The sequence below is a fragment of the Castor canadensis genome, chromosome 14 (genome assembly GCF_047511655.1).
Source record: "Castor canadensis chromosome 14, mCasCan1.hap1v2, whole genome shotgun sequence".
NCBI lineage: Eukaryota > Metazoa > Chordata > Mammalia > Rodentia > Castoridae > Castor > Castor canadensis.
In genome coordinates, this window is record NC_133399.1 from 13,960,889 (window position 1) to 13,984,399 (window position 23,511).

The 23,511-nt window shown below is 41.6% G+C and overlaps 1 non-coding gene and 1 pseudogene across 1 annotated transcript; one reads left to right on the forward strand and one right to left on the reverse strand.

Annotated features, from left to right (window-relative positions):
• Positions 1-337: 337 nt before the first annotated feature.
• Positions 338-1,284, reverse strand: LOC141416096 (olfactory receptor 10H1-like; annotated as a pseudogene).
• Positions 1,285-15,875: 14,591 nt separating this feature from the next.
• Positions 15,876-15,977, forward strand: LOC141417001 (U6 spliceosomal RNA). The gene has a single exon (XR_012441636.1). It is a non-coding gene; the product is annotated as a U6 spliceosomal RNA (small nuclear RNA).
• The last annotated feature ends 7,534 nt before the right edge of the window (positions 15,978-23,511 follow it).

The following is a 23,511-nucleotide window of genomic DNA, read 5'->3' on the forward strand; positions in this document are numbered from 1 at the left end:
ATACCTACCTGGTGCTGTTAGGCATGAAGCCCTCCATTTCTCATTGAATAACAGCTTTGCGTTGTTTGAAATACTTGGTAACACTGCATTTAAGAAGACAGGGAAGGGACTAAAGGTTTGGTTTTTACAACTGAACCTGTTATTTTCTCATACATGCTTCCTTCCATCCCAAATAAATCCCTAATATTGAATAACCCTTGTAAACACACTTAAAATATGGTCTAAAAAGGGTCCTGGTCAACTGGAAAGAATTACAAAAATACAGGTGACTATGTGTTGAGGGAGTATTATCTCTAACAGTAGAAATTGGGAAGCTAATTTAGTGATTCATAGCTTATTATAAATTTTCTGGGTAGAGTTTGCTCAGCAATGTCTTCTTCATGGTGGTCTTGAGTTCCTTGTTCCTGAGACTGAAAATGATGGGGCTGAGAAAGGGTGTAAGGACTGTGTAGGTGATGCCCATCAAAGGGTCTCCTTCCAGAGACTGCGGGGCCTTGGGTTTGAGGTAGATGACAGAAGCAAAGCCATAGTGCACGATCACCACTGTGAGGTGGGATGCACAGGTGGAGAAGGCATTGTGTCGCCCCTCAGCTGAGGGGATCCTCAAGATGGCAGTCACAATGAAGGCATAGGAGAGGAGGAGGAGGAGGAAGCAACCCAGTAGGGCTGAAATACATACCAGGCCCAAAACCTTGGCCAGCACCAGCACATCTTTTCCACAGACCAACTTCAACAGAGGTGGCACGTGACAGGCAAAATGGTGAACCTCATTGGGGCCACAGAAGGGGAGGTTGAATATGGCTGTTGTGACCACAATTCCCATGACAGAGCCACCAACCGAGGACCATGCCACCAGACAGGCACAGCCACGGGAGCTCATGAGCACATTGTAGTGCAGTGGTTGACAGATGGCCACATAACGGTCATAGCCCATGACAGTGAGTAGGAAGGAGTGGATGAAGCCAAATGTGAAGGAAAAGAACATCAGTCAGCACAGGCCAGGAAGGAGATGGAGTGGTGGATAGACAGCAGGTCGGCCAGCATGCACGGGATGATGGCCAAGGTGTAGAGGATCTCAGAGATGGACAGGGTGCACAGAAAGAGGTACATGGACGTGTGGAGGCTGCGCTCACTCAAGATGGTGGCTATGATGAGCAGGCTGCCCAGCAGTGTGAACAGATACATCAGCAGAAACAGCAGGAAGAACATCAGCTGAAGGCAAGGAAAGGTGGAAAAGCCAATAAGAATGAACTCAGTCACTGCTGAGTGATTGTCTCCCTGCATGGAGGCTGTGCCTGGGTTGAGGTTCAACAGGGAGAGGTCAGCTAGAGGGTGGGAAAGGTTTCACCTTAATCAGGTAGCATTAATTTAGTTCCCACCTATAACTTAATGCTCTCATCAAAGTAGGAAGATGGTACCATTATTTTCATCTCCATCTTGAGTTTTATTGGCATATGTGTTGAGAATATTGGCATACACAAAGGCTAAGAATATTGCTGGAGGGATGGAGGTGTGGCTCAAGCAGTAGAGCACCTGCCTAACAAGCACAAAGCCCTGAGGTCAAACCTTACTACCGCCAAAAAATGTTGCTCAAATTGAAGCTATTGAAGTACCTAATTTAAGACTTGAGCCTACACTTGAGCTGACTCCAAAAACTATACCCTGAAGTTTTCCTCTACCATGGTTCCCCTAGTGAAAAGATCCCTTTGTTGGATCTTTTATCCATTGCTTCCTATGGATATAACTCCTGGGACCAAGAGCAATTCCATCTTAATTTCTATCAGTCAGATTCTTCCTCTGGGGTTATTCTTGGGGGCATCAGATACAACAGACTGTGTTGTTCTAAGGAAAGTGACTGAAATAAAAATGTTTTGTTTTCCAGCTCCCATGAGTCTATCCAACATAATTATCAGACAGAAGGAGGATGGAGGTAGCAGACACAAGTTCAAATCCCTACTCTACTCTGTACTTTAGCAAGGTTTTTCACCTCTCTTCCTTCCATTTCCCCTCCCTACCTCAAAGGGTGATATGAAAAACTGAGTTGTTCTTAGAAGATGGCAGTCCATATTAAGTCAATATGATGTGAGAAAATGTACCTGGTTGTGCTAATTAAATAATCCCAATTAAATGAGATTTCAGTGTTTCTTTATGAATCATTTAAGTATGTATGAATTTTTTTAAGTAGACAATGTAGCTGGGAGGAGTGTCTCACACCTGTAATCCTAGCTACTCAGGAAGCTAGGATCATACCTGTAATCCCAGCTACTCAGGTTCACAGTATAAGGACATCCCAGGCAAAAAGTTAGTGAAACATTATCTCAACAAATAAGCTAGGCCTGGTGGTGCAATCCTGTCAATGCCACTATGCTGGAGGAATGGGTAGAAGGATTTCAACCCAAACTGTCTCAGGCAAAAAGGCAAGACCTTATCTGAAAAATTACCTAAAGCAAAAGGGACTGGAGGTGTGACTCAAGTGCTAGAGTTCAAATTCCACTCAAGTGGAATGAACACCATTCATAAAATCCAGAAAGTAGAAACAACCCAGATGTTCATCAACTGGAGTATATCCATCTAGTGACATGTTTGGCTATAAAAGAACTGAAGCTATAATACATTTTACAATGTAGATGAACCTTGAAACCTGACTTAACAAAATAAATGAGACATAAAAGGCCACATATTGTAGGATTCCTTTTATATCAAATGTCTTCAGTAGGTAAACCTACAGAAATAGAAAGATCAGTGGTTGACTCTTTTCAACCTTATATTGTTTAAATTTATTGAACAATCAGGTGGAATTTGAAGCAGCTGATAGCTTGTGAGGGGCTGGGGAAAAGGAACCATGGGGAATGACTGTTATTGGGTACAGGGTTTCCTTTGGGGGTAATGGAAATTTCTAGCACTAGACACAGGGGTGAGTTGTACAACATTGTAAGTATATTTCATGTCACTGAATTTTATGTATTACTTATTTTTGTTATGGTTTGTTTTTATAAATATATTATTAATACTATTTGTATTTGCCTAATCATAATTTCATGATTGTATACATTATGGGGTACACATTATATATATATATGTACATATATATATGTATTTATGTGTGTATGTATGATTAAATCAAGATCATGACTATTTATATTTATATTACCTCAATAACTCATTATTTAAAAAAAAATTTTGGTGGGATTAAGGTTCGAACTCAGGACATCATGCTCACAGGTAAATGCTGTACCAATTGATCCACACATCCAGTGCATTTTGCTCTGGCTCTTTTGATGATGGGGTGTTGTAAACTATTTGCACAGGCTGGCCTCAAAGCATGATCCTCCTGATCTCAGTCTCCCAAGTAGCTAGGATAATAGGTGTGAGCCACTGGTACCTGGCTTCTTTTTAAAAAAATTTTGTGAGGGAGGAGGCCCAATGTATACACATGTAAGTAAATGTAAAAACAATAAAATAAAATAAAGAAAAAAAGATGTTTTTTATAGTGCTGGGGCTGAAGCCCAGGGCCTGTGTATGCTAAGCAAGCATTCTACCACTGAGATACACCTTCACCCTCTAGTATTTTATGGTAAGACATTTAAATTTTGCTCTCTTGTTTATTTTGAAACTTATGTTATTGTCAACAATATTTACCTTTCTCTATGATACATCTCAAAACTTAGTCCCCCTCCCTACATCGAAATTTTTCCCTTTGATCAACAATACCCTATTCCCTCACTCCCTCCCCACCCTCTACCAATGCCTGAAAAGAAAATTGAATGGCAAATTTTATGTGCATTTTTCCACAAGAGCAGGTGACACAGTTCGGTGATAGAGCACTTGCCTCACATGTGCAAGTCTCTAGGTTCAACCCTCAGAATTGTCCCCCAAAATCTGCTTTTATTAGCATACATTAAATTGTACAAAGTAAAGGGTTTCAGTGCTGGAGGTGAGACTCAGTTGTTAGAGTGCCTGCCTAGCCAGTGCAAAGCCCTGTGTTCAAACTCTGGTACCATTGGGAAAAAAATAAGGGGTTTCATTATGACATTTCTATACATGAATACAATGTAGTTGGTCATATATGCCCCTCTTCCTTATCCCTCCTTCTCCTGATCATTTTCCCTCACCCTTCCACTTCTGTAATAAGAAGAAAAAACAAGGTCATCGAAAATATCAGTTTTTAAAAATATAGTTGTTACTCAACTATCAGCTTAGTGTAACCCAAAATAAATACCTCAAATATGCTAGTTGCCAGTGGCTGTCATCCTAGCTACTCAGGAAGTAGAGATCGGGGAGGATCATGGTTTGACGCCAGTCCAGGCATATAGTTTGAGAGATTCATCTTGAAAACACCCAACACAGAAAAGGGCTGGCAGAGTGGCTCAATGGTGGAGTTCAACTAAAAGTAAGAGACTTGGAGTTGAAACCCCAATACCACTGAAAAATATCACAGATAAATCAACGTAAAGGAAGGAAAAATTTATTTTCAGTTCATGACCAATTGATTCCACTGCCTTGAACCTGGGGCAACACGCCATGGCAGAAGCACATGGGGGAGTAATCCCAATGACCTCTTAGATGGGTGTGAGAGACAGGAAGAGACCAGGGTGCCAGAATCTCTCCAAAGGCACACATCAAATGACCTAAACCCTCCCACTAGGCCCTACTTCCTAACAGTTCTACCACCTCCCAATAATGCAATGAGCTGGGACCCTCACCTTTAACACATGGGTCTCTAAGGGTCCAAACTGTAGCAGTAGTGAGTGGCCTCATAAGCGGGCTTCAATCTTCGATGGAGCCCTTGCAGGCTTACCCTGAGGAACAAAGCCATGTAATTTGATAAGTAGAGACTGCATTCCCCCAAATAGCACCTGTTTCCAGGGTCTTGGCCTCTCTCCTTGCAACCATCTGCATCTTTTCCCCACTTCATGGTCAGCATCTGTCTGTCACTCCCTATGAAGGTGGTCCCAACTGTTCCTCACAGTCCTACCTTCTGAGATCATAGAGGGTAAATAGCTTGAAAATAAGAACCTCCGCAAAAAGAACAAAAGTTGACATGGATCGTTTGTGTTGTGTTCACAGGTCTTCCATCTTTCCATATGGTCTAGGGCAGGGTTCCCCAACCTCAAGACTGTTCACACTTGGGTCCCCATTATTCACTCTGTAGGTGCTATTCTGTGCCTTCTGGGATTTTCAGTAGTATCCCTGGGTCTCTCTAGCTTAGTTTCTGATCAGTGGTGAAAAGGGAAAATGTCTCCAAACAACACCAATGTCCCCATGGGATTGTGAAACATTTTCCACAGTTGAGAATGTGAACAATGTCCATAGCCCAGGGAGGGCAGTTCCAACTCCTTGGCACTCCACTTCTGCCTGGGTCCCCCATCTTCCCCTTCTCCACCTTGCAAATGCCTAAGTAAGATTCAAGTTCAATATGGCTGGCTCTGTACAGATCACCTGAACATTTTCTCCCCACAATAGACTTAGTCACTTCTTTCTGAGTGCTACCCAAAGAACAACTCCTAAGTGAGGATAAAATCGGTGCTCATGACTTTGTCATGTGGTTTCTCATCATTACCAGCTTGGAAGCACATCTGTCCCCAGCACTGGGCTGTGAATGCTCAACTTCAAGGATTGTTGTTTTTACAACCCCAACACGTGTACTCAACAGAAAAGTCCCCCATGTAAATAGCTGCCCTTTACTGGCTTTGTCCCACGGGCCAAAAAATGGGATGAGTGGTTCTTCTTCAGTCTTTCCGCCCATTCTCCATTTTACAGACAAGGAACTTGAATCCCACAAAGCACCCTCACTTTTCAAGGTACCATGATTATGGAGTATGGCAGCCAGGATCTGAACTTAGGTTTCTCTGATTACAATGCATGTCTTTTCCTGACCTCTTGTTATGCCCATTATTTATTGGTGGCTATTAATGAAAATCAGAAGCTATTCTCAGGTCAAGCAGATGACCCTTTCCCATAATAGACCATACCCACACTCTCACGCCTTATGCCACCAAAGATTCCAAGAATCCACAGAAATTATGAACTATGAAAAGGTGATTCTAGGTCACATCTGAGGGTGTTCGCTGAAGGCTGCATATGCCACTTTCTGTCATGACAGAGCTCAGATGCAGCAAAAAGAAGAAGCTATTCATTCTAAAAATTGTAAAACTATGGAGAGAATAAAGAGTCTGTGCAAATCCCAAAACAAATAGAAGGAGAGAAATAATAAAAATAAGAGCGGAAATCAATGAAATAGAAACCAAAAAAATCATACAAAGAATTAATTAAACAAAAAGCTGGTTCTTTGAAAAAAATAAACAAGATTGATAGACCCCTGGAAAACCTGACTAAAAGAGGACAGAAAAAACCCAATAGTAAAAGCAGGAATTCAAAAGGGGAGATAACCACAAACACCTTGGAAGTCCAAGAAATAATCAGAGAGTACTTTGAGAACCTATATTGAAATAAATTCAAAAATCTTAAAGAAATGGACAGATTTCTAGGCACCCCGGGCTGCCTTCCTCCTGTGGGTCCACGCTTTTGTCCCCAACTTTCCAAGTAAGTGAAAAGCAGTCTTAAATACAACCACCGTCACCTCCTAATCCAGCGCCTCTTTGGCCTAACCATCAATCCTGAAACATCCTCATCCCAGCCCATATCCCACAGCACCGACTTCCCCTTTCCGCAGCATTATCAACGATTCATTGCTCAGGCACAGTTCTAACAGACAGTATTGCATCCTTTTTCCTTTTTCAAAGGGTGCTGAATATTTCTCTGTTTGTGCACATATTTCACATTAGTGGAAGGCAGAGGAGAATTCTTGAGCCCTTTTTGATGTCTCTGTGTGTTTTTTTTCTTTTCCTTCGCTTTTTTGTCTCCTTGGCACTGGCACCTGATCTGAACATTTGGATCATCTCCGGCCGTTTAGTTCTGGCCCAGGGCTTCCTTGTTGACTTTCATCAGGTGCCCACAGCTGCCCTGGTCTGTTCAAAGCCCAGTTCAACACAGAAAGCAGTCGCTGGACGACTGAGCCTTACACCTCTGAAGGGATCTGTCTTTCTTAAATGTCTCTGTACATATAAATGCTTCTGTCCCCATACTGAGGTCCTCCTGTGTGTTGTCTGAGATGGTCAGGACACATTTAATGTTATTTTTCACATGGTAAACCCTAGGAAACATACGTTCACATTCATTCTTCTATGAAAATTGCTCTCTGTTGGGATAAATATCCCTCATTCTCTTATGTGTATTGGAGGATTGGTTTGTTTTCTAGTGTTCTTTTAATTCCAGTTGGACTTTATCGTATAATCTCCCTGTGGCTTCTCAGCTGTGATTAGTGAATAATAACAAAATGCATTCTCCATGAATGCCTGGGAAACTCATGTTCTCCTATGTCTCCCAGGAGTGGAGTCCCTCTGGTAATTTAGGATTGTGTGATATAGAACAGAGAATATGTGGGGAACATGATCTGAGGTACGTCCTACAATGGGCATGGAAACCCCTATTAGGTGGTGTGTATTCCATGGGCAATGCTCATTTCAGTATTTTACTTGAATGTGATTCTGATATATGCTGTTCCAATTGTGCTGAAAGTTCTGATACAGCTAGGTGTTACATCCCCATGGGTTTTTAGTGTTGTATTGCTGGTTTTGGGCAGTACTGGAGGATGAACTCAGGGCCTCCCACTCCTTTGAGAAAAAATATGCATCTGGCATCTCTTCCCAATGCAGAGTCCAGTGATGCCTCCTAGGCAGCGCTCTTCCACTTGACCCATGCCCCAACCCTTTTGCACTGGCTATTTTTGAGGTAGACTTTTGCTTTATCCCCAGGATGACCTTCTCTGTGACCTTCCTATTTATGATTCCCCATAAAGCTGGGATGACAGGTGGGTAGCACCCATGTAGTCATTGGTTGAAATGAGGTTCTTGCAATCATTTTGTCCAGGCTGGCTTTGAGGCCACATCTTTCCAATCTCTGCCTCCCAAGTAGCTAGGATTTCCCTTAGTTTAAAGCATACACCAGACTACCAATGAGACTGGGTTGTGATGCCCTTGGGGTAAATTACTCTCAGTTGAGCTGGTTGAATATCTGTTAGGCAGAGCACCAGCCTAATGGGCAAAAAGCCCTCAGTTTGATCCCCAGGACCAGGAAGGGGTGGGTGAGAGAAGAAACACTGAATAGTACAATAGACAACAAACACAAAGTAGAATGCATAGGAAAAATGTTTTAATAATAGAAATAATAAAAGGGGATAAATGCAAGAAGGGAAAATGACAGAGAGGAGGAAAAGTCCATTTATAGAAAAAAACAATGAAATAAGATAAAGTCAAGGGGGTACCCTCTCTTGGAAGTCCTCCCACCATGGGGGATCTTCTCTCACTTTATACTTTCAATCTTAAAAAGTATCCTGCTTTACTAACAAATAAAAAAAGATAATAGAAAAACTGTGAGAAATCACTAATAAAGATAAAAGAACAGATAGGAAAAAATTATGTAGCCACAGTTCCTCTGGGTGGTAACAACTCTTCCCAGGTCTTGTAAGGTTGGAATCTGCCAGGGAGATTGTCAGCCAGTCATGCAAGTACTTCTAATTAGTCTCAGATTCCACCAAATGAGCTACAGCAGGCTGTAGACTGCAAGTCACCTTTCTCTCTGAACAGATTAGGAATATGCTGGTGAAACCCAAGGAATTTTCTCTCTGGAGTCTTTTAGGTTGCATATTCAGCTGTGGCATATGTCAGCTTGCAGGGCACACTTCTTGCCAATCAAGGTTTGACAGAAGGTGCACATTCCATGCAGGTGTAAATGTACCCTGAACATTTTCAGACTGTGTGCTTAGGAATATTACCAAAGCCCAAACTCAGTGCATTGCTGGAATTCAGCAAGGGTATGGAGAGCAACTGAAGCACCAATTGGTATTGGATGGGAGGCTTGTGGGGAGCAAATGATTACCTAGTCTCCATCCTAGCAGATCTCCAGATCCCACTCCTTTGAGAAAAAATATACATCTGGCATGGCATCCCAATACACAGGGCAGTGTTGCTGAATGACTGTACTGTACCCCCTTTCTCTCACAGCCCATGAAGCCTAAAACTGTATGGGTGCTTGTGTCAGAGACACTCACCAATAGCCACAAATGGTTCACATGGCCATGCATCTCAGTAAGTGCAGAAAGGTTGGGTGTACGTAGGCACCCTGCAGTGTGATTCTGCTGGGTTTGGTGATCCCCAGGGCAGTTCCTTCCCTAACAATAGGACATTTCTCCATATGGCTCTTGGCTATAGCAGTCAGAGTTTCCTCTGAACTTTAATAAGTTTGTTCTCCAGAGCTACCTCATTGTGCGAACTCCAGATCGCCTATTGATTCCTTCTTTTTCTGCAATGTGCAGTCTTCTTTACTATGCTGTGATTCTTTCTCTGTCAACTTTAACTCCTCCAGGGGAGGAATTCCCTCTCACCACCACAGTGCTAGGTGCCACTAGCTAGGGCATTCACTTGGTTTGCTTTGTTCTTCTCCTTAGCCTCTTTAATCAAGCAAGTTTTCTTTTCTTATCATTGATTTCCAGAAGCCAACTGCAGGCAATCATCTCTAGGAGCAGTTAGTTACACACCATCCCTTGAAAGAGCCAAAATAGTGCTGAGTGTTTCTATTTTGACATTTTGAAGGCTGACCATTAATATTCATACATTTAAATATGCCCATCCATTTCATACAGTGTTTTCTTTTTCTTTATAAGGAAACATGCTGACCTTACATGCACAAGATGTTTGTGACATCTCAAAGTGTTCACATTATATCTACCCTATTTCAATGTGTACTTTATTCTCATGGACTAGAAGGAATTATAATGTGTGCTGTAACTAGATCCAGTTTGTCGTCATCTTGTATATTAAAGAGATTGTGATTTCTGCCACTAGTGTACAAAGCCTATCAATTTTCAGAGTACCTACATGTAGGACCCTTAAACACTGTCCTCCTTCCTTGTGATCTGATTATTAATCCCTCAGTTACTGGAGTCTTGAATAGTGAAGAGTCGTGGCTTTGCATTTCTTTGAGAAAATACCTAAGACAAAAACAAGTTAAAGGAAGAAACTTTTATTTGGGGCTCATGTTTCAGTCCTTCTACAGCAGAGATTTTCTTGGTGGCCCAGGTGCACAATGTCTCTCAATGGAACTTTTCCTCTTAATTTACCATGTACACATCTCTGTCTGTCTACAATTTTCCATGATTCACACTTGAAACATCAAAGTTTACTCAACTATTTGCCTAGAAATCTGACTATTGCTCTTTCCAATTTCTATTGCATAGCAGTGGGCAGTGCTAAAATTTAGGGTGTTTTTTGCTCTGCTGCAGTGATCTGAAGAAATCTTTGGTAGATGTAAAAATCTGAGATATACCTACCTGGTGCTGCCAGGTAAAGGTACAGCACAAAGGCTTCAATTTTTCATTGCATAATGGGTTTGTGTTGTTGGAAATATTAGATGACACTGGGTTTGGGAAGACTGAGAAGAGATTAAATGTTTGGTTCTGACTAAATATACAGTAGCAGGTAGAAATAGTTAAATTTGGTTTTCTCTGTGTATCTCAAACATGCATCATTCTATCCCAAGTAAATCCCTATATTGAGTACCCTGGCGGACACCCTTCAAATTTATTTACAAAGGCTTTTCTCAATTGGAAAGACATAGAAAAATAAACATGAATATGTGTTGATGGAATGTTTTCTCTAACAGTATTTGGTTCCTCAATTTAGTGATTCTTAGGTATTATAGTTTTTCTGGGTAGAGTTTGCTCAGCAAAGTCTTCTTCATGGTGGTCTTCAATTCCTTGTTTCTGAGACTGAAGGTGATGGGACTGAGGAAGGGTGTGAGGACTGTGTAGGTGATGCCCATCAAAGTGTCTCCTTCCAGGGACTGGGGCCCCTTGGTTTTGAGGTAGATGACAGAAGCAAAGCCATAGTGCACGATCACCACTGTGAGGTGGGACACACAGGTGGAGAAGGCTTTGTGCCACCTTTCAGCTGGTGGGATCCTCAAGAGGGAAGTCACAATGAAGGCATAGGAGAGGAGGCTGAGGAGGAGGCAACCCAGCATGGCTGAGATACACAGCAGGCCCACACCCTTGGCAACCAACAGCACATTTTTTCCACAGGCCACTTCAACAGAAGTGTCACATGACAGCCAAAATGGTGGATCTCACTGGGGCCACAGAAGGTGAGGTTGAATATGGCTGTTGTGACCACAGTCCCCATCATAGAGCCACCAACCCAGGACCAGGACACCAGACAGGCACAGCCACGGGGGCTCATGAGCACATGGTAGCGCAGTGGGTGACAGATGGCCACATAGCGGTCATAGCCCATGACAGTGAGTAGGAAGGAGTGGGTGTAGCCAAATGTGAAGGAGAAGAACATCTGGCAGGCACAGCTCAGGAAGGAGATGGAGTGGTGGGTAGACAGCAGGTCGGCCAGCATGCGCAGGATGATGGCCAAGGTGTAGAAGATCTCAAAGATGGACAGGACACACAGGAAGAGGTACATGGGTGTGTGGAGGCTGCGCTCACTCCAGATGGTGGCCATGATGAGCAGGTTGCCCAGCAGTGTGAACAGGTACATCAGCAGAAACAGCAGGAAGAACATCAGCTGAAGATGGTGAAAGGTGCAAAAGTAATAAAGATGAACTCAGTCACTGCTGAGTGATTGGCTCCCTGCATGGAGGCTGGGCCTGCGGTAAGGTTCAACAGGGAGAGGTCAGCTAGTGGGTTGTAAGGGTGATCTCCTTAATCAGGTAGCATTAGTTCCGTTCCCACCTTTAACAATGCTCTCATCAAATTAGGAAGATGGTACCATTATTTTCATCTCCATCTTGAGTTTTGTTGGCGTATGTATTGAGAATATTGGCATATACAAAGGCTAAGAATATTTCTGGAGGGATGGAGGTGTGGCTGAAGCAGTTAAGCACCTGCCTAACAGGCAAAAAGCCCTGAGTTCAAACCTTACCACTGCCAAAAAATGTTGCTCAGGATGAAAGTATGGAAGTGCCTAATTCAAGAGTTGACTCCAAAAACTATACCTTGCAGTTTTCCTCTACTTTGTTACCCTAGTGAAATGAACTCTTTACTGGATGTTTCATCCGTTGCTTCCTATGGATATCAGTCCTTGGACCAGGAGCAATTTTATCTTAATTTCCATCAGTCTGATTCTTTCTTTGGGGTTATTCTTGGGGGAATCAGATGCAACAGACTGTGTTGTTCTAAGGAAAGTGACAGAAATGAAAATGTTTTGTTTCCAGCCCCCATGAGGCATGTCAGAGTCTATACAACATAACTAACAGACAGAGGGAGATGGAAGGAAGAAGACATGGGCTCATATCCTCTGATCTCAGTCTCCCAAGTAGTTAGATTTGCAGGTGTGATCCACAGGTACCTGGCTTATTTTTTAAATTTTAAGGTGTTATTTGAAGTGCTGGGCTGAAGCCCAGGGTCTATGTATGCAAGGAAAGCATTCTACCACTGACTATGACCCACCCTCTTTCATGGTAAGTTTTAAATATTGCTCTCTTGCTGATTTTGAACCATATAATATACAATTGATGACAGAATTATTCCCCCTGCTCTATAATAGATCTCAAAATCTATTCCTTCTATCTACCTCCAAATGTTTCCTCTTTGATCAACCCCTCAGTCCCTGCTAACCCTCTTCCTTATGCCTCAAAAGTTGATTAAATGGTAAATTTTATGTACATTTTTAGCACAATAGGAAATCACTTTTAGAGCTGGTAATGCAGCTCAGTGATAAAGCACTTGCTTCACATGTGCAAGTCCCTAGGTTCCATCTTCAAAACTGCCAAAATATCAGTTTTTATTAGCCTATATTAAATTGCACAAAATAATGGGTTTCAGGGTTTGGAGGAGTGGCTCAAGTGGTAAGGCACCTACATAGCAAGTGTGAAACCAAGTTAAAATCCCAGTTCCATACCAAAAAGCTATGGGGTCTCATTATGACATTTCATACATGAATATACTGTATTTGGTTGTATTTGCCCCCTCTATTACTCTTCCTTATTTCCCGTCCTACTGACCCTTTTTCCCTCTCCCTTCCACCTCTGTAATAGAAGGTAAAATCATAGTCATAAAAAATATCAGAGTTAAAAAATGTAGTCAATCAACTTTCGGTTAGTTTAACCTCAGATAAAATACCTCAGATGTGCTGGATGCCCAGATCACCCTCACTTGCCAAGGTACCATGCCCCATGCAGTATGGCAACCAGGATCTGAACTTTGGTTTGTCTGATGACAATGCATGTCTTCTCCTGACCTATTATTATCTCATTATTTCTTGGTGGCTATTAATGAAAATCAGAAGCTATTCTCAGAAGAAGGAGATGACCCTTCTCCATTGTAAATCATGCCCACACTGTCTCTCCTTATGTGACCAAACATCCCAAGAATCCACAAAAAGAATGAACTATGAGAAGATGAAGATGGGTCACATCTGGAGGTGACAGCTGAGGGCTGAAAATGCCACCCTGTGGCATGACACAGATTAGATGTAGCTAAAAGGGAGATCTATTCATTCTAGAAAATGTAAAACCAGAGAGAGAATAAAGTGTCTGTGGCTTCCAGGGATTCTTGAGGGAAAATGGAAGAAAGAAGAATATGGAGGATACTATGTGGATTTTGTGAGTATAACAGAGAGATAGAAGCAGAGCTAGAAAGTGAGAGAGAGGGAGAGAGAAAGAGAGTGAGGTGAGGGAAAAATTGAAGGGAAACAGGCATAAATAGAACTTTCTTGCACTTAGGGGAAATGTATGATGTGTTCAGTTTAACATCCAGAAACTTGGGGACTAAGCCGGGCATGTAAATGTCCTGCTCAAAAAATCCCTAAGTAGTATAACCCAAGTTTAGCATAGGGACAATTAGGACAGTGTTACTTATTCATCTCTGACCTTGATTTACTAGATGCCAGTACTATACCCCAATAGTGACCATCAGATATCACACATTGCCAAATGTCCATTGGGGGACAGAGTCAACCCCAATTCAGAACCATGGTTTGGGTCTGCCTTCTCTCTCAGACACCATCTTGCTCTACCTGTTGCTCTGTCATGGGTAGCTCTTCTTATGAAACTGTTTTCTTTTCCTCTCTGTGACCATCTCCCATCTCAGCCATTTCTTCCCTGTCTTTTGTCTGTGTCCTGTCATCCTTAACTTCTCACCTTCACCTCATCTGGCCCATTGATGCCTTCCTTATTCTTTACACCCCATAGATGTGGCATGGAGACTCTCCTTTCTCAATCTCCTTGTCTCTCTTTCATCTGCCTCTCCCCAGCCATTTTTCTATTAGTCTCTGGCTAGACAGATCAAGAAGTGATGTTAAAAGCAAGTAGACATCCTGGATGAATGAGCAATGGCTCTCCTCTGTCTGTACTTCAGTTTTCTCACCTGTCCAAAGAACCCACCTTAGGATGTAGCAGGAAATCCACAAAAGATAGTCTGCTGAGCAATCGTCACACTGTCTTGATGTCTCCTACTCCATGGACTCAAATTGCCTGAGAAGCTATATAAAATATAGTTTTCTGTGTCACTGATTGATGTTAGTTCTTCGGGTCCCTCCTGGTCAGGAGGATGGGAGAAAAGGTAGCTCATCTGGTTAATGCTGAACCCTGGTAAGAGGCCCTGGTTTTAAAGTCCCTGTGCAGGAGCACCAATGTGGCATAGCCTGGTGGACAGGGAGCCTGATGGAGCCCAATCACCATCATTTATCCCTCCCCCTCTTCCTGCCCACTGCCTCCTCTGGTCCTGCTGCCTTGCCTCTGCTACAGGGATCCTGGCACCCCAAGGGACCCTGCCATGGCTGAGGCAACCTCAGGGAACCAGTGTCCTCACTTTCCTTCCCTCTCTGCTTTCTAGGATTGAGTCAATTCCCTGAGCAGCCATACAAGAGGACTCATGAACAAATAGTAGGGTGACACAAACCGACGGTTACAAACTGCCTCCCTTCTCCTTCAGGACGCTGACCTGCATGTCCTGTCCTTGCTTCTAGGGTGTCCGGCGTCCTCCCTAGAATATGTTTGACTCTTAGAGTTCTGAAGTTATTAGAGGATGAGAAACAAGCAGACGGACATCCTCAACAGAGGAGAAAGCTTGGAGCTAATTCCTAGATGGTCCCTGCTGGTCAATTTCACTGAGCCATTTGGGCACAACGAGCCAGGGTGCTGATGCCTCCTGGCTGACTGATGAGCACTCTGTTGTAGAGCTCCATGCAGATCAGCATGGCACTGTTGGATTTCCCAGTCTCCTTGGACCAATAGAAGGTGCACCACCTCACCAAGCATGACCTGTGCATCTGTGTGAATGAGAGACAGAGGGCAGAACATCTCTATAGGAACCAATGACAGAGTACCTGTGTGGGGCCAAAACCCACAGACAAATATTGGGACTCTTATGGACTCTGCTGTTGTGTTTAACCACTTCTATGACTCACAGCCCTGATGCCAACAACGTCTTCCTTCCTTTACTACCAAGTGGCAAACAGGTGAGCTTAAGCCTGTATGACCATGACATAAATTTCATCCTGGGCTCCACAATCATTGTCCCTATACAGTAGAGATTTCCTTGGTGGCCCATGTAATGTGTCATTGTCATACAGCACACAGTATCTCACAGTGGGACTTATTTACTTGAACCAACCATGAAGACACCTCTGTCTACCAGAATTCAAGGTTCACACTTGAAGTGTCAAGGATTTCTCACGTGTTTTCTAGGAACTTGCTTACTGGTGTTCATAACTTCTATTGCACAGATCTGGGTAATGTTGCTGATTTAGGGTATAAACATAAAAGCAAGCCTAGGAGATCTAAGAAGGATGATGTCAAAATGCTGCAGAAGTGTTCTCTTCAGCAGAACATATGCTAAAATTGGAATGATTCAGAGATTAGCATGGCCCCTGTGCAAGGAGGACATGTAATTTAGTGAAGCGTTCCATATGTTAGAAAAGTACTAAACAATGCAGGTATCTGCCTATAAACGTGTCTATTTCCAATACTGTGACAAAAGGAACACCAGATAACAGTCCTTGCACAGAATATCAATGAACAAGCTTAATAACAATCAGCAAAAAGCAATAGAAAAGTGTCTGTTCACATCAGTGTATCAGGGTGGTTAAAAGAGTGGGGAGAAATTCAAGGGCATGGCAATCAAATGTTGTGCATGACATAGGACTGGGTTGTTGACCACCCTCATTCTCACTCTAGAGATGACCTGCTTTCAGCCTATTGGAAGTGTATTACTTTTTTTTCTTTTGGTAGGACTAGTGTTTGAACTCAGCTTGTGCTTGTAAAACAGGTGCTCTACACTTTGAGCCACACCTCCAGTCCATTTTGCTCTAGGTATTTTGGGGGTGTGGGGGTCTCTCAAGTTATTTGCCTGGGCTGGCTTGAACTATGACACTCCTGATCTCAGCCTCCCAAGTAGCTAGGATTACAGGCATGGTGCCTGAATGTGTAAACCTTTCTTAATAGACTTTACTGTCACTTTCACTGGAAAAATGATTGGATTATCATTTAAATAAACCAGTCATACTTGTGTCTTTTAGACAACAGAGAACATGTTGATTATAGTTTGAATGATAGGTCTGCATGACATTGAGGCATAATCAATTTAATCTGCAAGCACGGTCTGATTATTTTGGATGTAAGGAAATCTTTCAGTTTTTAAATGTATACTGAACTTTAAAAAGCCACACAAACCTACAGGCATGCAAATAATGATATTTACACTGGGTAGCAGAGCACTGCACCTACCAGGATAAATTTTTTAAAATCTCTATAATTATTTCCTTAGAATATCAGCTAATATATAATCAACACAACTTCAATGAGTTGTAAATACATAAATAATCAATACATAAATTATTATAGTTGCTAATTTTTTGGCAGTATTGATGTTTGAACTCAGGGTCATGCATTCTACCTCTTGAACCATGCCTCCAGTCCTGTACTTGCAAATTTTAACTCAAAATTCAGAAATCCAATTTTCAGAGTGATGGATTTATTTATTTATATTTACTTTGTAGTGCTGGGGGTCAAATCCATGGCCTTGTGCACACTGAGCTACATTGCCAGCTCATCTTGATGGAATCTTGTATAGTTAACAGTATTCAGACTTTAGTTCTAGATATAGTTAGATACCTTATAAGACACAGAATAAATGGTTTTTCAGGCAAACATACACCTTTTTCAAATGTTGAGCTTAAGCTAAGTGGCAGTGGTTCATCTGTAAGCCTAGTCACTCAGGAGGAGAAGATCAGAGGGAATCATGGTTCAAAGCCAGCCCTGAGTAAATACATCGCCAGAACCTATCTCGAAAATAACCAATACATAAAAGGGTTGGTGACGTGGTTCAAGTGGTAGAGTGCCTGCCTAGCAAATGTGAGGCCCAGAGTTCAAACCCCAGTACCACAAAACAAACAAACAAACAAACAAAAAACACTGACCTTGTGTTAGGACATAAGAAAACTTTTAATTTCAAAGCAAAAGTATTATATAGATTGAAATGCTGAAAATCACAAATCCTAGGAAAGGAATAGCTCTTCAAATCTGATTTTTTTCTCATTTTTTATTACGATAGATTAACAGTACAAGGAGGTTTCATTGTGATAATTCTATACATGAGTACAGTGTACTTTGAACAAGTTCATAATATTCCCATAACCCTCCTCTCTCCATCCCCTTTCCCAAATAGTATTTGGTGGGTTTCATTATTCCACCTCTACATGAATGTATATATACACATGTACATATATATATATATGTGTGTGTGTGTGTTTATAAGTGATTTGATCATTTTTATACCCCCATACAGTCTTTCTCCCTTCCCCACTCTCTTCCTCTTGATTCCCCCTTCCCAGTCTCCCTTTTACACTCATGCTTCCTCCTCCCCATCATCATCATCATCAGTTTTGTGTCTAGATTCAGCACGAGTGAAAACATGACACTTGGCTCTTTGGGATTGTCTTATCTCGCTCAACATGATGACCTCCAGGTCCATCCATTTTCCTGCTAATAGCATAATTTCATTCTTCTTTACGATTGAATAATACTCCATTGTGTATATGTACCACATTTTCTTTATCCACTCATTGATTGTTGGGTCTGGAAGCTGATTCTAAAACATGGCTATTGTGAAGACAGCTGCAATAAACATGAAAGCTGACTTATACTCTTATACGTTGATTTACACTCCTTCAGATATATACCCAAATGGTATAGAGATCCAGTTGTAACTTTTTTTGTGTGGTGTTAGGGTTTTAAGTCAGGGCCTATACCTTGAGCCACACTCTACCAGTCCTACTTTTTTGTGATTTTTTTTTGAGATAGGGTCTTTTGAATCGTATGACCAGGCTGGCTTTGAACCATGATCCCGATCTCTGCCTCTTGAGTAGCTAGGATTACAGGCATGAACCACTGGTGCCCAGCAGATTGTAAATTTCTGATGAACTTCCATACTGATGTCCACAGTGGCTGCAATAATTTACATTCTCACCCACAGTGTTTGAGGGTTCTGTTTTTCCCTGCATCCTCACCAGCATTTCTTGATGTTTGTTTCTTAATGATAGCCATTCTGACTGGGGTGAGATGGAATCTCAGTGTGGTTTTGATTTGCATTTCTTTTATGGCTAAGGATGCTGAAAATTTATTCATGTGTTTATTAACCATTTGTACTTCTGAGAACTATCAATACATTTCCCCATTTATTAAATGGATTATTTGTTCTTTTGGTGTTTAACTTTTTTTTTTAGCTCTTTGTATATTCTGGGTACTAATCCTATATCTGATGTGTAGCTGGCGCAGATTTTCTCCCATTCTGTGGGGTTTGTATGTTCTTCATGCAAAGTATATTATTATATAGGTATATTGTTTCAACAATAAATCATAAAATTAATTAACAATATGTAGTAGAATTAACTGATAATTTAAGTAATTAACATTTTTTCCTAAAGTAGTACTTTGAGGGAATATAAAGCTTTTTTTCTTTGTTTGGTGATACTGGGCTTTGAACTCAAGACTTCATGCTTGCTAGGCAGGCAGTCTACCACTTGAGCAACTCCATCAGTCCAGATTTCCATTTATTTATCAAAACATTTTATCAAGAAAATAATGCCAGATACTGGTGGCTTACATCTATAATCCTAGCTATGATCAAGGTCCGAGGCCCTGGGCAAATAGTTTAGGAGACTCTATCTCAAAATTACCCAACACACACAAAAAGGGCTGGCGGGTATGGTTCAAGTGGTAGAGTGACTGCCCTAGCAAGCTCCAGGCCCTGAGTTCAAACCTTAGCACTACCAAAGAAAATGTTTATGAAGCTGGGTGTCAGTGACTCACACTTGTATCCTAGCTACTTGGGAAGCTGAGATCAGGAGGATTGAGGTTTGAGGAAAGCCTGCGCAAATAGTTCATGAGACCCCCATCTCTAAAATAACCAGAGTAAAATAGACTAAAGGTGTGCCTCATGTGGAAGAGTGCCTACTTTGCAAGCATGAAGCCAAGTTCAAACCCCAGTCCTACAAAAAAAAAGGAGATTAAAGGGGATATAGATCTATTTCAGCTATGTATGCATGCAATATTGTAAAATGCAGGGTAAAAATTTCCTAGTCAAGGACAAATGTGTGTTAACACAGTGTTTATCATGACTGACAGGTGGTGTTTAATCTTATTAATGACAAGGGGCTCAGCATGAGAAAACCTATCATAGGACTCATACTACCCACCAACAAAAATACCTTGATTACTCCATTCTTGGAAAAAAATGTGTTTTCTAAAATGTAATTTCTATTGAGTTTTAAGAGACCACTTCAGAAAACAGAATAAAAAGGGACTTGCTTACCTAAGTACCAGGAAACTAGTACACAGCATGCTAAATGGAGAAACTTACATTCATTTTAGGATCAGGAAGAACCCAAGGACACTCACTGCTGTTTCTGCTCTTTTCACACTGACCTGTAAGCTGTGTGTTGTGCTATAAGAGAAGAAGAAGAAAAAAATTGCATAAATATTGGAAAGAAGAGACAACATCACTACCTACAAATGATGAGCCAAGATGGAATATATGAGTCAATGACAGAGAGGACGATGGTGCCAAAGAGTGTCAACTGGCAAGAATCACAGTGTTTCTCAGAGTTTTGCACCAGCAATCATCAAGCAAATGTATCATTTAGGAGTCATGCATGGTAGTGCACATCTATAATCTCAGCACTTGGAAGGCAGAGACAGGAAGAACACGAGTTCTAGGCCAGTTTGGGCTACATAGTAAGACACATTCTGGATGTCAATGAAGTACTTACTTTTCCAGTAATATTTGAAAAATTATTTTCATCAACTAAAACATTTATCTCCTAGAGATGCTAGATGATTGGTGGATGGTACTAGTCTGCCGTCTTCACTTTCATTACAGACTTTTTCCTTTCAATCTTGTGTTCCTTTGTTATTTGTTGTATTCTTTAGTCACATGCTGTGATGCTCTTTTTTCTTTTTTTTTCTGATGCTGGGGTTTGAATTCAGGGCCTACACCTAAGCCACTACACACTTCAGCCTTTTTTGTGATGGGATTTTATGAGACAGGGTCTCCAACTATTTGGGATGGTTTAGAATGGCAATCCTCCTGATCTCTGCCTCCTGAGTAGACAGGATTATAGGCGAGAGCCACCAGTCCTGGCTGTGATGCTTTTCTGTTTGTCATTTGTGCCTCTATTACAGGTTTTTTTTCTTTGTAGTTACCACAGGAATTACCTAAAATATTATGTTTTTGATATTCTGAGTCCAATTAACAACACTTAACTATAATTTCCTTTGAGGATTCTGTACCATGATTTCTGTAGTACTCATATTTTATGCTGTTAATATCATTTTATATCTCTGTTAAGTTGTGCAAAGGTTTTAGAGAGGCTTCAGCTCAGGGGCTGGAGCTGAGTGTCATGGTCCCCTCCAGATCTGCTATCGGATGTAGTTGTGCAAACCTGAACATGGCACATATCGAATCTCCAGTAACAAAATATTACAGCTATAGGTATTTAATAGATTTGTGTTTTAATTTATTCTGAAATTCAACATCGTTTACACATTGCCTTCATGGTATTAGATGATTCTAAATTTGACTAAAACTTTACCTTTACCTGTGGGTTTAATAATGCCATATGTTTTATACCATTTTTCAAGCAGCTTTTTAGCTGCAAGAACCTCTGTTAGCATAATTAAGGCTGATCTCATGATGAACTCCCTCAGCTTTTGTGTCTTGAAATGTCTTTCTTCATTTGTGAAAGATGGAAAGTTTAGCTCGGTATAATATCCTTGCTTGGCAATTTTCTCCTTCTAGCACTTTGGACCTGTTATTTTCTTCCTTCCTTGCCTTCAATTTCTGTTGAGAACTGTTCTCCTATCTGTATAGTGGTTCCCTCATACATGATGAGTTTCTTCACTCCTGTTGCTGTCAGATTCTGTCTTTGACTTTCGCCAATTTGATTATATTGTGTCATGGATTATCCTTATTTTTTGAATTGATCTTCCTTGGAATAGTTTGTGGTCCTGAATCTACATGTCCATATTGTTCCTAAGATGTGCAAAGTTTTTAGACAGTATTTCTTTGCATTTCTGTCTCTCCTGATATTCCCATATTTAGTATTGAATTTGGCATTGTCTCATAGGCCCCTGAAACTCTCTTCACTGTTTTTCAACTGTTTCCCACTTTTTGTTGCTCTAATTGGATAATTCCTAATCTTTTATGTTTGAAATTCCTAATTATTCTGTTTGATTGAGACTGCTGTTCAAGCTGTCTACTGTATTTTTAGTTCATTTTCTTCTTTGGCTCCAGGATGTATGTGATTCCCCTCCCTCCCTTTCTGGTTCTGTGGAATCAAACCCACATCTTCACATATGCTAGGTAAGTGCACTATCACTGAACCACTCCCTCGGGTCCTGTGTCTGTTTCTTTATCAAACTTCCCATTTTTCATACATTGTTTTACTCATTGTGTTTAGTTCTTTATTTTCCTTGCATCTCTTTGAACTTTGTAACAATAATTATTTTGAGTTGTGTTCAGGTATTTTTCTCTTTCTCCATTTCTAAGAGGCTAATTGATGGAACTTTCTTTAATTTTACTGTAGTGCTGTCACGTTTGCCTAATTCTTGTTTATCCAGATAGCCTTGTGTTGGTGTCTGTGCACATGAAGGAAAAAGTCCTTCTTTCAGTCTTTTTTGGTGTGTCTGGGGTTTGAATGCAGGAGTCCAGAGCTTGCAAAGCAGGTGCTCTACCACTTGAGCTACTTCTCCAGTCCATTTTGCTCTGGTTATTTTGAGGTTGGGTCTTTCAAAACATTTTCCTGTGCTGACCATCCTGCCAATCTCAGCTTTCCAAGCAGTTAAGATCACAGGTGTGAGCCACCAGCACCTTACCTTTCAGTCTTTACAGACTTTTTTTTTGCTAGTTGAAGTCTTATGAGGTTGTCTGACTGATAGAATTGCTTCTGATAGTGGTTGAACAGGACTTGACGTGGGTCTTGTGGACTGCTGTGATCCCCTTAGGAGGCCTGCTCCAGGGGCTCTAGCGGGTATATGTCCTTTCTGGTTTGTCTCTAGGACCTTGGCTCTGTGTTTGGCTGGTGTTTTGATGAGGTTTGCTTAGAAGTTTGCTTAAAGGTTTGCAGATCTTGTGCCTGTTCCCTACCACGCTGATGAGTGTGGTTTTCTCTCCATTTCTGGGAGTTCTGCTGTTAGAGCACTGGATGGGTCTCTGGTAAACCATGCTGCTGTGGTCCATGGCCAGGTGAGGCTGAAAATGAGTCAGGATTATTCAGGGCCCACAAGTGAAACTGCCATCCTCAGGTCAGTTTCCAAAGTCGCATGTACAAGGTTCCTGAGTAATCAACATCCTTTCACACCACAGTTGAGATTGCTGGGGTCACTTATGTGACAATGTCTATGATTTATAATACAATAAGGGTCACCCTGCTGGGCATTCATAGACATGTCTCCTTTGGGATCCATGCATCATGTTCTGGTGAGGACCCAACTGGGTGTCACCACTTCTAGACCCCAGGTGGAAGGGTCAGGGCCAGGCTTCAGGGATGTGGCAGGCTCTGTTGTGGAACTGAGGTTGGCAAGGCCAAGTCGGCAGCACCGGTTCCTATGCAGGCAGGACAGTTCCCAGGCTGTAGCTCAGGGGCTGGAGCTGAGTGTCATGGCCCCCTCCAGATCTGCATCGATCTGTGGCTGTGCAAACCGGAACATGCAGGTGAGTCAGTACCCCTAGGTTCTTTTATGCATATGGTTGTCCTGATGCAGCAGCTGAAACAGCTATAAGTATTTAATAGATTTGTGTTTTAATTTATTCTGAAATTCAACATCGTTTACACATTGCCTTCATGGTATTAGATGATTCTAAATTTGACTAAAACTTTACCTTTACCAGTGGGTTTAATAATGTCATATGGTTTATAATTTTTTTAGCATCTTTTTAGCTACAAGAACCTC